General features: G+C 38.7%; 1 pseudogene across 1 annotated transcript; it reads left to right on the forward strand.

The window, feature by feature from the left end:
* The first annotated feature begins 3,281 nt into the window (after positions 1 to 3,281).
* LOC110307278 lies at positions 3,282 to 5,481 on the forward strand (annotated as a pseudogene). Its single transcript, XR_002379374.2, has 2 exons — positions 3,282 to 3,348; positions 4,706 to 5,481. The product of XR_002379374.2 is annotated as a methylosome subunit pICln pseudogene (transcript).
* The last annotated feature ends 4,172 nt before the right edge of the window (positions 5,482 to 9,653 follow it).

The following is a 9,653-nucleotide window of genomic DNA, read 5'->3' on the forward strand; positions in this document are numbered from 1 at the left end:
CTAATAAGATAGACTGTCAACCACAATTTATCAAACGAGATGAGGAAGAATACTACATACTCAACAAAAGAACAGTCCATGAAGAGGAAGTTGTGATTTTCAACATCTATGTGTCAAATGAAAGGGCATTCACATTCATAAAAGAAACTTTAGTGAAGCTCAAAACACCCATTAAACCTCACAAAACATGAGGAGGAGACTACAACACCACATTCTCACCAATGGACAGGTCTTTCAAACAGAAACTAAACAGAGACACAATGAAACTAAAAGAAGTCATGAACCAAATGGATTTAACAGATATCTACAGACTATTTCACCCCAAAACAATACCAAGTGGATCAAGGACCTCAACATAAAACCAGATACACTGAATTTTTTTAGACGAGAATGTGAGAAAGAGCCTTGAACTCATTGGCACAAGGGAAAATTTCCTGAACAGAACATCAGTGGCTGAGGCTCAAAGATCAACAATGGATAAATGGACCTCATGAAACTGAAAGGCTTCTGTAAGAAAAAGAAAACTGTCAATCAGATGAATCAGCAACCTAGAGATCTACGCTAACCCTCCATCTGACAGAGGGCTAATATCCAAAGTATATAATGAATTCAAAAATGATGGATTCTAGCTCTTGGGCATTGCAGGACATTGCTGGACACCACAGAAGAGCTGAGAATTGGTAGGGGCCCCAGGGTGGCAGTGGCCCTGGGCCAAAAGGAAAAAAAGTGGGGTGGGGGAACGTGCTGGCTGGTTCCCAAATGGGTGAGAGTCCTTGGTCCAGTCTGGTAGCTGGAAATGCTGGGATGTGAAGAAACAATATAACATTGCATGTCCCATGTCTAAATCTATCTTTTATTGTTATAGTAGAATGTTTCAGACTGGGTTATTTTCAAAGAGTAAAACTCCATTTCACTACATATTTCCAACCTGATAAGTATATCAAGATGCTGTATATGGCAGTTGATTAGATATTCCTCCCCATTCTTTTATCACCTCCTCCTTCTCAAATGTTTTCTTCCTTAAATGCACATTTGGCTATGTAACCTAAGCTAACTTCAATTTTGTACTCTTTCTGCCTTAGTCTCATGAGTGCTTGGAATACTGTAGTGTATCATCATGTTACCATGCTCAGATACACACACACACACACACACACACACACACACACACACACACACACANCACACACACACACACACACACACACACACACACACACACACACACATTTTGATAACCAACAGTTGTATCACATTTTGTGTTTACAAAATCTCTTTTCCTAATGTACTTTTATTTATTTCATAGATAATAATAATCATCATCGTTCAAATCATAAAGATGAGTTTTAGCAAATTACATCACATACTCTCACAATAGAAGGTTCACATCATCTCATTTGACCTTTACCAGCATACTTCCATTCTTTCAAGTGTTCTACTACTCTCTGTGAACAATAAAGTTAATGAGGAAGCAGCTTTACACAAGATCATACCTCCATGTTCAGACTCCCTTTGTTCTAGAGATGATCTATAAATGGTACATGGACCTTCATACATGGCAATTCTGAAATATCATCCTAAAATCAGTGCTCAGCACAAATTCACTGAGCTATATCCCAGCCCAGATTTCTCTCTGCATTTACCTAACTACCACAGATCCTATTATAAGCTTTTTCTACAAGAATTTAACAATAAACAGGATTTAATTGATTCACTTAGAACCCAAACTAAAATAATGGCAGAATCAGGACAGAAATCGTGTATTACTATGCCCTTTTATCTATTGAAAATTTGGTCTCTGGGTTATTTTCAGGTAGTCATTATCTAGGAAACATAGGACATCTTAGTTGACCCCCACTCTTCTAGCTCTGTAAAATGGACAAAGCAATATCACACCTAGAAATTAACTGCTTTTAAAAGCCCTTGACTAGGCTGAAAGTATTGTTTGTTGCCTTCCACCCTCAGTGAAATAACAACCGAGGATCTTCTGTATTGAATATTCACTTATTGAATTTTGTTTTATACACATGAATAGACATCCTGGGACAATAACAGGAAACTTTTTTTCTTGTGAAGATGTTGAGAGAGAGGAGTTTAGTGACAAGAAACTAGGTGTTACAAGTGTAGAATAGCTTTTTCTTTTCCATACAATGTTTCATTTGAGACCCTTTCATTGAGGCAGTAAGTTAGAGAATGCCTCCTTTATCCCCTTATGGAAGTCCTCCATGGACAGACAGAAGTCCTATAGATCATTGGCTGCATGTCCTGTAAATATAGTAACAAGGAGAGGGGGTACTTAATAGCACTAAGAGGATAGTATGGCACAACAGGAAGAATGCAGCTGCTTCTGATCTATCACCTTCAATATCTGTTAAACACTTTGCTCCTGGACAAATTGGTTATAATTCACACTTGAAGTCAGAGCTCCAGATAACTTGTCCACACCAGAGTTTCAAAGGTAGGGAGGAAGTACATGAAAGGGTGGATAGAGATAAAAGAAGGAAAGACAGAGAGAAAGGGAAATTTAGCAAGTGAGCAAGCTGGGGGAGAGATAGAGAAACATATATTGAGAGTGAGAGCTATAAGGATTAAAACAAGGTTATATATGAGAAAATACCCTATTGTTTCCTTCCTCAGCCCTTGCTCACCATCTTTAGCAGGTAGGAGATCAGGCCTGCATCTCAACTGGGCAATACAGTAGATGTGGTTCTGGTAGTATGTGTGCTGATGAGATTATCGAGTGGCCAACTCAGCAACCTCCCAGGCCCACATAGAGGGCTTTAGAGTTTTCCCAGCCCATCATTTATCTATCTAGAAATGCTGGCTTGCATGAAAGAATTCCTGCAGATTCAAAGCTGCTAGATTCCTATGACATGGAGCAATAATAGGATGTCCAAGAGGAGTACCAACAATGATCCAGTATTGACAGTATAGAAGAAGCCATAGGCCTCGAATCAGACCATTGACTAATTTGCAAGTAAAAATGTATGGAAAAAAAGATACACTGTATGAGACACTGAGATACATTACAGCTTTCAAAATGAATTATTTGTAATATTTTGATTTGTTTATTTTTATTCTATTTTGGGGAGGGATGTTGCATGGGTGGATATAAAGAGAGGGGAGATAAGTGGGATTGGCATGAATGATGTGAAACTCATAAAGAATCAATAAAAATTTTAAGGAGAAGGAAAAATTGATGTAGATAAGCAGAAAGAGATTTTCCCTGTGTCACATTTTTACTCAATATAGTCACTTTCTTACTTGTCTCACGGTATATCATGCATGTCTATAGCCAGGAAATGGATTGTCTGGTGCTTTCAGCTTTTAGCTTGGAGGCAGGTGAAGGTGAAATATGGGAATGACTAGTCATGTTTCTACTCCACACTGAGACTTTTCCTACATGAGCGCACAGAAAGCTCCCATTGCCTCATTGGTTATCTGGAAGTTATTGATTGATAATTTGTGCTACTTTCTCTAGGTTCTAAATGGCATCAGTGACTACAGATTATCCCAGATTTTAAATATGGTACTGAGGAGTAATTATTATACTACAAGTAATCTCACACTAGAATCAAATGAAGATCAATATCTTAAGCTGTACTCATCATTTGCATTCAGTAGAATCCTCAGCAGACTAGTTCCTCTTTATATGACACAGGATGGAGGCAGAGGAGGAGGGAAAATAACAAAGTAAAATATCTCACACAAAGAAGTTGTGCTATTCCTGTCCTTCAGACAGTAGAACTGAGATATCTAATTTAATTGAAATGAAGGCACATCATATCAAAACTTATGGGACACAATGAAAGCAGTGCTAGGAGGAAAATTCGTAGCACTAAGGGGCTCCAAAAAGAAACTGGAGAGAGCAGAAACTAGCAGCTTGACAGCACACCTGAAAGCTCTAGGACAAAAAGAAGCAAATGAACCCAAGAGGAGTAGACAGCAGGAAATAATCAAACTTGGGGCTCAACCAAGTAGAAACAAAAAGAACTATACAAAGAATCAACAAAATTGGGAGCTGGTTCTTTGAGAAAGTCAACAAGATAGAAAAACCCTTAGCCAGATTAACCAGAGGGAACAGAGATAATATCCAATTTGCTGAAAGGACCCAGATATAGCTGTCTCTTGTGAGACTATGCCCAGGCCTAGCAAACACAGAAGTGGATGCTCGTAGTCAGCTATTGAACGGATCACAGGGCCCCCAATGGAGGAGCTAGAGAAAGTACCCAAGGAGCTAAAGGGATCTGCAATCCTATAGGTGGAACAACAATATGAACTAACCAGTACCACACCCCACCCCGGAGCTCGTATCTCTAGCTACATATGAAGCAGAAGATGGCCTAGTTGGCCATCAGTGGAAAGAGAGGCCCANACACCCCACCCCGGAGCTCGTATCTCTAGCTACATATGAAGCAGAAGATGGCCTAGTTGGCCATCAGTGGAAAGAGAGGCCCATTGGTTGTGCAAACTTTATATGCCTCAGTACAGGGGAACGACAGGGCCAAGAAGTGGGAGTGGGTGGGTGGGGGAGTGGGTGGGGGAGCGTGTGGGAGACTTTTGGGATATCATTGGAAATGTAAATGAAATAAATACCCAATAAAAAAATAAAAATAATAAAAATAGGGGGAAGCTCCCTGCGAGCTGCAATTGCAGTGCTCGCCTCTCATGGTTCGCGTGGAGCTATGCTTTCCCCGGCAATGAGCGTCAGCAGACGGACTCTGGCTGCAGCAGCCTGTGCTAAACAGGAAGGGGCTCAGCACCAGCATGCTTTACATCACCGAGAGCCGCCTGTCCTGGTTAGATGGTTCGGCATTAGGATTTTCACTGGAATATCCCACCAATAGTTTACATGCGGTGTCCAGGGATCCAAACGCTTATCCTCAAGAGCATTTGTATGCTATGGTGAATGCCAAGCTTGAAGAAGAATCAAAAGAACCTCTTTCTGATGAAGATGAGGAAAACAATGATGATGTTGAACCCATTTCTGAATTTAGATTTGTGCCCAGTGATAAGTCATCCTTGGAGCCGATGTTCACAGCAATGTGTGAGTGCCAAGCCTTGCATCCAGACCCTGAGGATGAAGACTCGGATGACTATGATGGAGAGGAATATGACGTGGAGGCACACAAACAAGGACCAGGAGACATCCCTACATTTTATACCTATGAAGAAGGACTATCCCATTTAACAGCGGAAGGGCAAGCCACGTTTGGAGAGATTAGAAGGGATGCTTTCTCAGTCTGTGAGCAGCCAATATAATATGGCAGGCATCCGAACAGAAGATTCAGTAAGAAATTATGAAGATGGCATGGAGGTAGAAACCACACCAACTGTTGCTGGACAGTTTGAGGATGCAGATGTTGATCACTGAAGATGACTTATCTACTATACAATTCTGCTCATAACTGTAGGCAAGAACGTGATGCCTCTTCACTCCAGAATGGGGCTGGTGAAAGACTTTTTTCTTCTACAAAACTCATTTCTTAAGTCAAACTATAATGAGACAGCAAGCCGTCACCAGCAGAAGAGACTATGTATGACCTCTATTAACAAAGGTGAATTAACTGAACAGGTATTTGTAGTTTCTCATTTCCCCTAAGCTTCCTGTGTATGTTCTGAGAAGGCCTCTGAGTCTTGCCTTTGCTGAGTGCGTCTGTCAGCTGCAAGATTCACCTGTGTGGTGAAATGCACAGAGCTCACACTGGGCGGAAGGGACTTGCAGAAGCTTAGATGTCTGGGATTTAGGAGAACTCTCTTATCCCTGAGATTAAAAAGCAAAGGCCTCAGAGGGAGCAGCCTCTAGATTTTCCACAGAGGCATGGGTCCTCTACTTGGGGCTAAGACACATCTCACAATACTTGTGTGCTAGCTTCTGCTGCTCTTCATGTACCATCAGCTCTGTTATGTTCTCCTAGGTCAGGTCCTTGACTGTCCACCCTCTTAACCCTCCTAATGTTAGCTTTCTGTCACAGAATAAATAATCTGAAATGAAAAATTAATAATAAAAATTAAAATTAAAATTAAAAAATACTTTCAGAAAAGAAAAGGGAGACATAACAACAGAAACTGAGGAAATTCAGTAAATCATCAGAACCTACTACAAAAGCCTATATTCAACAAAACTGGAAAATCTGGATGAAATGAACAATTTTCTAGACAGATACCAAATTTAAATCATGATCAGATAAACCATCTAAACAGTCTCATAACCCCTAAAGAAATAGCAGCAGTCATTAAAATTCTCCCCCCCCCCCCAAAAAAAAAGCCCAGGACCAGATGGATGTAGTGTAGAATACCATCAGATCTTCAGTGTCGCTGTCCAGCAGCCATGGAGAACCAGGTATACCTGAAAGGGAGGCTGGGAATGAAAGAGGAAGGGTGGGTAAGAGAAGAATGAAGCCAAGAAACAGATTTCTGATCATGGCTCAAAGTTTAATTTTTAGCTCTGGGTTTATATAGGGGAAACCCAAAAACCCATCCTTTATTTGGCTGAGTTCTGTTGCCTTGTTTCAGCTGGATTCTGTTGCAAAACAAGCTCAGCAGCTCAGCAAGCAGTCTGCTTCTGCAGGTGGACAAGACATAGGATTTCCACCTAGGTCAGAAGACTCCAACCAGATCATGAGAATTCTGACTGTGGCAAACAGTTAAGGTCAGATTAGCCTACTCAGGGCTGAGGGAAGGGCACAATCCCCCCTTTTTATTTTTTAAAATTATTTTTTATGAGCATAATAGGGGCACAAAATTACATGAACTGTATGATCCTGTCTAGGAAATAGAGTGGCTTGGTGACCATATATGTCTTAGGTCTGGGTCTGTATAGCACCTTCTTATCCATCTCAGAGAACAAGCACAGCTTGTTGGTGTCAACCTTCATATGCACATGTAGAAGTTGAGGACATTGAGAAATCTTTATATGTGACTTACACATATTCTAGAAATCTTTATATGTGACATACACATATTCTAGAAATGCCAAATCTTTGTCTCAAGCCATTACTATTTTGATGATGTAAAGAGTGAGATTGTGTGGCCAATTGTTCCTATGTAAAGCCTATAATCTGCCTGGTATAAAAATCTGCTTTAGTATTGCCCTAAGGTGTCTTGTCCAGGCAATCCAGTATGAGCTTTTAAATGTCCAAAGACAGTCCTTGAAAGGTACAATATTTTCTCTTAACTTGCATTCTAGTTGCATAAATAATTGTAAAATTTGAAAATTAGCAGTATCTAAAAATAAAAAAGGAACAATTTCAAGCAATTATAAGTTATGAGCAATATATTGGCTTCCAGTAGACAAATTAAAAGCTAGATATTTCAACATTTTCAAAACAATGGCTACAGCATGTAAGTCAATTATTTGTGCTGGAGCAGGCAAAACTCAAGAGAATAAACATGATCCAATTACATATGGTTTTCTCACATAGATGGACTTTTTATAAATACAGTAGATACATTCTTTATGGGATGCATACCTAAATTTACAGGAAATACAAATGCATGCATAGAAGTAAATCATAACAACTTGTCTTTTGAATAATGATTATCAGTTTTGCCTAAAAGTTTGCCATGTAATATATCAAATATCAGTATTTTGCAATAACTAATTTAATTTCTTTTTGAAATAAGGAATAAACATTTCATCAGGTTCATAAGATATTCTTTTCAACATACTTCCATGATTCTAGCCTACAGTTCTGTATTAACACAGCAACAGCTTCATAATAGGATGCTAAAACATTACTTGGAGATGAAGAAAGATGAACCCACATTAATGCTCCCTTTGCTAAAGAATTTCTGTGGGCACATAACATAAACAGCCAGCAATCCATTACTGTAGTTTCCTCTACTATCTGCAAAACTATTCATCCCTCACCAGTTAATTTGCATCCCCCTTAATATTATCAAAGAAAAGGCTTAAGTTCTTCTGTGGTGAGCTTAAGGTGAAGTATTAGCCAATTAACAACTCCTGGAAGCTTTTGAAGATAATTTGAAGTAATTAAATCATCTTTTCTTTATTGAATTTCCTGTGCCACAATTTTTCTAGGATATAACTGAGGCCCCAAATATTGAAAAAGATATTGCCTTTGAATCTTTTCTGGAGCAACAACTATTCCAAATTTTTAAGGATCATTGTACAAGAACAAAGGCTTGTAGTAAAATTTCTTCAGAGGGATCAGCTAATAAAATATAAGTATAATGAATAATATACACTGAAGGACTCAAACTTCTTGTATTGAAGCAGCAACAAATTATTGTATATAATGAAGGGCTATTAGCTATCCCCTGTGGCAAAAGTTTCCAATGATATTGCTTCATGGACTCCTTAAAGTTTCAAGCTGACTAAAAGCAAACCCTTTACAATCATCAGGATGCAAAGCAATACAGAACAATCCTCCAAATCCATAATAATTCTATATAGAGTAGACAGGACAGATTGTAACACCTGTACAAGTTCCATAGCCTCATGAACTTTTCATAAATCGTAAGTTTGAACTTTGTTTTAAACAACACCTTGATAGATCTGTAATAATGCTGTTTTGGACTATGTGTAATTTCCAGGTCCTCAGAGGTGAGGCAAGGGTGCAAAAAACTTTCTAGGCAGAGTTTACAAAACAAAAGCAGTACCACACAAACTTTGCTGAGGCTGCTCTGAGCTTTGCATTAACTTAAATGTAAGTATGTCTTAATCTGAGCCTATTGCCTGAGGCCTGGACCAATTATTACCCCTCCTTCAATGAGGACAGATAGCCTAACACCAATACTCTTCAAACTATTCTACAAAATAGAAACAGAAAGAACACAACCAATTTCATTCTATGAATCCACAATTATACTTATACATAAACCACACAAAGACCCAACAAAGGAAGAGAACTTCAGGCCAAATTTGCTTATGAATATCGATCCAAAAATACTCAAGAAAATTCTCACAAACTGAATCCAAGAATACATACATCAAAATTATCATACATCATGATCAAGTTGGCTTCATAACAGGGACACAGGGATAGTTCAATACATGGAAATCCATTAATGTAATCTACTATATAAACAAACTCAAAGAAAAAAAAAACACATGATCATCTCATTAGATGCTGAAAAAGCATTTGACAACATTCAACATCCCTTCATGGTGAAAGTCTCAGAAAGATCAGGAATTCAAGGCCCATATCTAAACTTAGTAAAAGCAATATAAAGCAAACCAGTAGCCAACATCAAACTGAATGGAGGGGAACTTGAAGCAATCTCACTAAAATCAGAGAATAACAAGGCTGCCTGCTATCTCTCATCTATTCAATGTAGTGCTCAAATATCCAAGCCAGAGCAATTAAACAAAAGGGGATCAATGGAATACAAATTGGAAAGGAAGAATTCAACATATCACATTTTGCAGATGATATGATAGTATGCTAAGTGACCCAAAAAATCCACCAGAGAACTCTTAAACCTGATGAACAACTTCAGCAACCTGGCTGGATATAAAATTATCTCCAACAAAACAGAAGCCTTCCTCTACTCAAATGATAAACAGGCTGAGAAAGAATTTACATAAATGACACCCTTCACAATAGTCACAAATCATACAAAATACCTTGATGTGACTCTAACCAAGCAAGTGAAAGGTCTGTATGATGAGAACTTCAAGACTCTGA

The sequence above is a fragment of the Mus caroli genome, chromosome 2 (genome assembly GCF_900094665.2).
Source record: "Mus caroli chromosome 2, CAROLI_EIJ_v1.1, whole genome shotgun sequence".
NCBI classification, from domain to species: Eukaryota; Metazoa; Chordata; class Mammalia; order Rodentia; family Muridae; genus Mus; species Mus caroli.